Source organism: Scyliorhinus canicula, chromosome 21, assembly GCF_902713615.1.
Source record: "Scyliorhinus canicula chromosome 21, sScyCan1.1, whole genome shotgun sequence".
NCBI classification, from domain to species: Eukaryota; Metazoa; Chordata; class Chondrichthyes; order Carcharhiniformes; family Scyliorhinidae; genus Scyliorhinus; species Scyliorhinus canicula.
Window position 1 is genome coordinate 4,678,317 of NC_052166.1, and position 6,300 is coordinate 4,684,616.

Genomic DNA, 6,300 nt, shown 5'->3' on the forward strand with positions numbered 1-6,300 from the left:
CCGCTCGCAATATCTGAGACACAAACGCGAGAACAGGATTTATTTTAGAAACTTTTAATATAAACACCAAAAGTGACCAGGTAAAAAGACATTTGCAAACGCACAGCGCTGCAATATGAAAATAAACTCTCCTTTCAATACAATACATTAGTGGAATCGATAAAATTAAATAGTTAAAATCTCAATGTGGAAAAATAACTTAGTTGGGGTTGGAATTGGAACGTTGTAACGTGGATTATTAACTCGGAATCAGGAGTCCTCTCCGCTCGCCACACAGCTCAAATGTTCGTTCAGCAGCAACATGAGATTCGTTTGGATGTACTGCTTCGTACGACCCTGACAAGAGATCAGATAAGGAATGCACACCCTCGTCAGCATCTTGCATTTATAGAGCACTCACAGTATCCCGAAACATCTCACCAAACCAGATTTGACCCCAAAACACACAGGGAGATTTCGGAGACAGTAGACAGAAAACTGGGTCTAAGAAATAGTTTTTTTTAAGTGTCTTTGAAGGAAGGAGAGAGATAGAGAGAGACAGAGATAGAGATAGAGACGGAGAGATAGATAGAGGGCGAGATAGAGAGATAGGTAGAGGGAGAGATAGAGACAGATAGAGAGAGATAGAGAGAGAAAGCTGAAGCGAACGAGAGAATGAGACAGAGAGAGATAGATAAAGAGAGAGATACAGACAGAGAGAGAGATAGAGGGAGAGAAAGAGATAGAGAGAGAGACAGAGATAGAGACAGAGATAGAGAAACAGAGACAGAGAGACAGACAGAGATAGAGAAACAGAGACACAGAGAGAGCAAGAGAGACAGAGAGAGCGAGAGAGAGAGAGAGATAGAGAGAGAGAGCACGAGAGAGAGAGAGAGACAGAGAGAGAGAGACAGAGAGAGCGAGAGACAGAGAGAGAGACAGAGAGAGACAGAGAGAGAGGGACAGAGGGAACAAGAGACAGAGAGAGAGAGCGAGAGACAGAGAGAGAGGGACAGAGAGAGAGAGACAGAGAGACAGAGAGAGCGAGAGACAGAGAGAGCGAGAGACAGAGAGAGACAGACAGAGAGAGATAGAGGGAGAGATAGAGAGAGAGAGGGAAGGATAGAGTGAGATAGGGGCAAGGAGAGAGTACAAAAAGATAGACAGAAGAAGAGAGAGAGACTGGGAAAAGACAGAGAGAAAAACACAGAGAGAAAGACCATAGAATCCCCACAGTGCAGAATGGCCATTCAGCCCATCGTTACTACGAGCTCCCTACCTAGGCCCACTCTCCTGCCTTGTCTTCATAAACCTGAAACACGATTGAACCTTTGGATACTATGGGGCACTATCACAGCCAATCCACCTAACCTGCACGTCTTTGGACTGTGGGAGGAAACCGGAGCACCCGGAGGAAACCCACGCACACACGGGGAGGACATGCAGACTCCGCACAGACAGTGACCCAAGCCGGAATCGAACCTGGGACCCTGCAGCTGTGAAGCAACAGTGAGACAGGGAGAGAAATAGAGAGTGAGAGAGAGAAGGAGAGAGACAGAGAGGAGAGAGACAGAGAGAGAGGAGAGAGAGAGACAGAGAGAGAGAGAGAGAGAGAAAGAGAGAGAGTGAGAGAGAGAGTAAAGCTCCCTCTGTCCCCATCAAACACTCCCAGGACAGGTACAGCACAGAGTTAGATACAGAGTAAATCTCCCTCTACACTGTCCCCATCAAACACTCCCAGGACAGGTACAGCACGGGGTTAGATACAGAGTAAATCTCCCTCTACACTGTCCCCATCAAACACTCCCAGGACAGCTACAGCATGGGGTTAGATACAGAGTAAAGCTCCCTCCACACTGTCCTCATCAAACACTCCCAGGACAAGTACAGCACGGGGTTGATACAGAGTAAAACTCCCTCTGCACGGTCCCCATCAAACACTCCCAAGACAGTTACAGCACGGGGTTAGATACAGAGTAATGCTCACTCTCCACTGTCCCCATCAAACACTCCCAGGACAGGTACAGCATGGGGTTAGATACGGAGTAAAGCTCCCTCTACACTGTCCCCATCAAACACTCCCAGGACGGGTACAGCACGGGGTTAGATACAGAGTAAAGCTCCCTCTACACTGTCCCCATCAAACACTCCCAGGATAGGTACAGCACGGGGTTAGATACAGAGTAAAGCTCCCTCTACACTGTCCCCATCAGGCACTCCCAGGACAGGTACAGCACGGGGTTAGAACATAGAACATAGAACAGTACAGCACAGAACAGGCCCTTCGGCCCTCAATGTTGTGCCGAGCCATGATCACCCTACTCAAACCCACGTATCCACCCTATACCCGTAACCCAACAACCCCCCCTTAACCTTACTTTTTAGGACACTGCGGGCAATTTAGCATGGCCAATCCACCTAACCCGCATATCTTTGGACTGTGGGAGGAAACCGGAGCACCCGGAGGAAACCCACGCACACAGGGGGAGGACGTGCAGACTCCACACAGACAGATTCCCTTAGATACAGAGTAAAGCTCCCTCTACACTGTCCCCATCAAACACTCCCAGGACAGGTACAGCACGGGGTTAGATACAGAGTAAAGCTCCCTCTACAGTGTCCCCATTAAACACTCCCAGGACAGGTACAGCACGGGGTTAGATACAGAGTAAAGCTCCCTCTACACTGTCCCCATCAAACACACCCAGGACAGGTACAGCACGGGGTTAGATACAGAGTAAAGCTCCCTCTACAGTGTCCCCATTAAACACTCCCAGGACAGGTACAGCACGGGGTTAGATACAGAGTAAAGCTCCCTCTACACTTTCCCCATCAAACACTCCCAGGACAGGTACAGCACGGGGTTAGATACAGAGTAAAGCTCCCTCTACACTGTCCCCATCAAACACTCCCAGGACAGGTACAGCACGGGGTTAGATACAGAGTAAAGCTCCCTCTACACTGTCCCCATCAAACAATCCCAGGACAGGTACAGCACGGGGTTAGATACAGAGTAAAGCTCCCTCTACACTGTCCCCATCAAACACTCCCAGGACAGGTACAGCACGGGGTTAGATATTTATATTTCAGACTCACCAATCTTCCGGCATGTTTGAGATTCCGTAGGAATTTTTTAAGCTGCTTCGAATATTTTGTTTGATCCTTCGGTGTTTCCGGAAGCTGAAAAATATAATCACACCTGTCAATTAATGCAAATAACTGAGAGAGACGGAGGGAGAAAGTGAGAGAGAGAGAGAGAGACCGGGGCAAAGAGAAACACTGAATGACTGAGAGGGACAGATGGAGACAGATCGGCAGAGAGTCAGAAACAGACAGAAAGAAAGAGAGAGACTGAGAGAAATCAGAGAATGAGAGAGAAAGAGAGAGAGAGGCAGAGGAAGATAATAATAATCTTTATTAATGTCACAAGTCACCTTACATTAACCCTGCAATGAAGTTACTGTGAAAATCCCCCAGTCGCCACATTCCGGCGCCTGTTCGGGTACACAGAGGGATAATTCAGAATGTCCAATTCGCCTAACAGCACGTTTTAGAGAAAGGCAGGGAGAGAGAGACAGTGATAAACAGAGAGCGATAGCAAGAGACAGAGAGAGAGAGAGAGAGAATGAGAGAGAGAGAGAATGAGAGAACAAGTGATAGAGAAAGAGATGAGGGCAGCAGGGTAGCATGGTGGTTAGCATAAATGCTTCACAGCTCCAGGGTCCCAGGTTCGATTCCCGGCTGGGTCACTGTCTGTGCGGAGTCTGCACGTCCTCCCCCTGTGTGCGTGGGTTTCCTCCGGGTGCTCCGGTTTCCTCCCACAGTCCAAAGATGTGCGGGTTAGGTGGATTGGCCATGATAAATTGCCCGTAGTGTCCTAATAAAAGTAAGGTTAAGGTGGGGGTTGTTGGGTTACGGGTATAGGGTGGATACGTGGGTTTGAGTGGGGTGATCATTGCTCGGCACAACACCGAGGGCCGAAGGGCCTGTTCTGTGCTGTACTGTTCTATGTTCTATGTTCTAGATGGAGAGGGAATGATGTAGATCTTGATTCCCAATCCCTCAGTGGCTCATTCAGCAATCTCGCTCTCTCAGGCAGAGTTTTGTGTGAATGAGATGATCTGCTGCCCTCTAGTGTCTGATCTCCAACCCAACCCGCGGATTGTCGACCCCCCCCCGCCCCCCCCCCCCCCCCACCCCCCCCCCCCCCCCCCCCCCCCCCGCCTCCCCGGACACTTACACATCTGCCAAGGTTCCAACACATCTGGTACAGCACTTCCAGGACTTTCTTGGTCAAGTTTTGCAGGATAGGTCCTTCTGACGTCTCCAGTTCCTGCATCATCCGGATGAATAGTCGGAACTCGGCCTCCACGAGGAGCAGCCTCTCAGGGACCTGAGCCAAAAGGAGGTGGGAATTTGAGTGTGTGACGCCCCAGAGGCCATGCCCATCCCTGCCAGGGACCCACAAATCACCCCAATCCCGCTCACAAAATAAAACGCATTGACACTTCGAGTGCACGTAAGCAGAACGTTGTACCATGCAGCAATTAGTCTCTCAGTGACCCCTGAGCCCGAATATTTCTAAATGCAATTACTCTCTAGCTGACCTCTGCGCACAATCAACGCCCATAGTTATGCCGCGGCCCACGAGCTGTGGCCAGGCTCCACCGGATGCAGGGCCTGGCGAGGTGATGCCTCACCCAGTCGAACAGTTGTGTCACCGTTGTCTTGCCGCTGGTGAGCAGCGGTCGGTCCGTGCCAGCTGCGGCGCTTGGTCGGGCGATGCCCCACACAGTAAAAGAGCTGTGCCGCCGTTATACAGCAGCTGGCGAGACCACTGCTGGCCGAGGAGAGGGCTGGGTGTGGGGGGGGGGGGGGGGGGCATCCTTGGCGAGCTGAAGGGCTCATGATCCCTGAGGCACTCTGGCACTCTCTGCAGCCAGATGGACCTACACAATCCGTTTGAGGATTACCTGGTATTGTGAGCGACTGTCACTGGGTGGTGGGTGACGAGGGGGGGTAAGGGGGGTGCATTTCATGTTGGTAAATGCCTTGGTCAGTGCATCTCTCTCCCTCCACTATGCCCGCCCCCAAGAACAGAAGCACATGCAGACACGCAGCACGGTAGCACGGTGGATAGCACAATTGCTTCACAGCTCCAGGGTCCCAGGTTCGATTCCCGGCTTGGGTCACAGTCTGTGCGGAGTCTGCACGTTCTCCCCGTGTCTGCGTGGGTTTCCTCCGGGTGCTCCGGTTTCCTCCCACAGTCACAAAGATGTGCGGGTTAGGTGGATTGGCCATGATAAATTGCCCTCAGTGTTCAAAATTGCCCTTGGTGTTGGGTGGGGTTACTGGGTTATGGGGATAGGGTGGAGGTGTTGACCTTGGGTAGGGTGCTCTTTCCAAGAGCCGGTGCAGTCTCGATGGGCCGAATGGCCTCCTTCTGCACTGTAAATTCTATGATAATCTATGATAATCAGACACAGGCGCAAACGCAGACACAGACGCAAACGCAGATGCAAATACAGACACAGGCGCAAACGCAGACACAGACGCAAACGCAGATGCAAATACAGACACAGACGCAAACGCAGACACAGACGCAAACGCAGATGCAAATGCAGACACAGACGCAAACGCAGACACAGATGCAGACATGTCTCACCTCCAGGCTCCTCAGCTGCTCCGATGACACCAGGACTTGCCTGTGCCCAGGCTCCTGACTTGACCCCTGTGGATTCACATGGCGTAGGTTAGCTACACAGCGAATCTTGACCCCTGACCTCCAGAGTGATCCCTGACACCCCCACATCCCACCACCACCATTGTGACCCACGTTCGCCTTCAAGCCCGGACCATCCAGAATGACCTCCAGACAAACACCGACAGTGACCCTGGCCAACCTGGAGCAAGTACTGAACCCTAAATGACCCCACAAACCCGCCAGAGCTCCCTCCCCGATACCTCCTGACCCCCAGCTTGACCCCAGCAAAGCAAGAGCCATTCCTGGACCCCCCTGCACGCAGACTGACCCTAGCACACCCAGAGTGACCCTTGACCCTCGATTGACACCCTCCGGCCCAGAGTGACCTTTTCCCCCCTCCCTCTCAGCAGATCCTGACTGACCCCTGAGCCCCGAGGTTGACCTCCGCCACCCCAGGGTCACCCCTGACCCTGAGGCTCACCCCGTTGCCAGGGAGTCCCCTGTCTCTCACGTTGAGCCATGCCAAGGCCAGGGTGACCCCTGACCCCCCCAGACTGGATCCTGGACCACCAATTTGGGGTGACCATCCACCACCGCAGCCGCACCACGACTCCGGA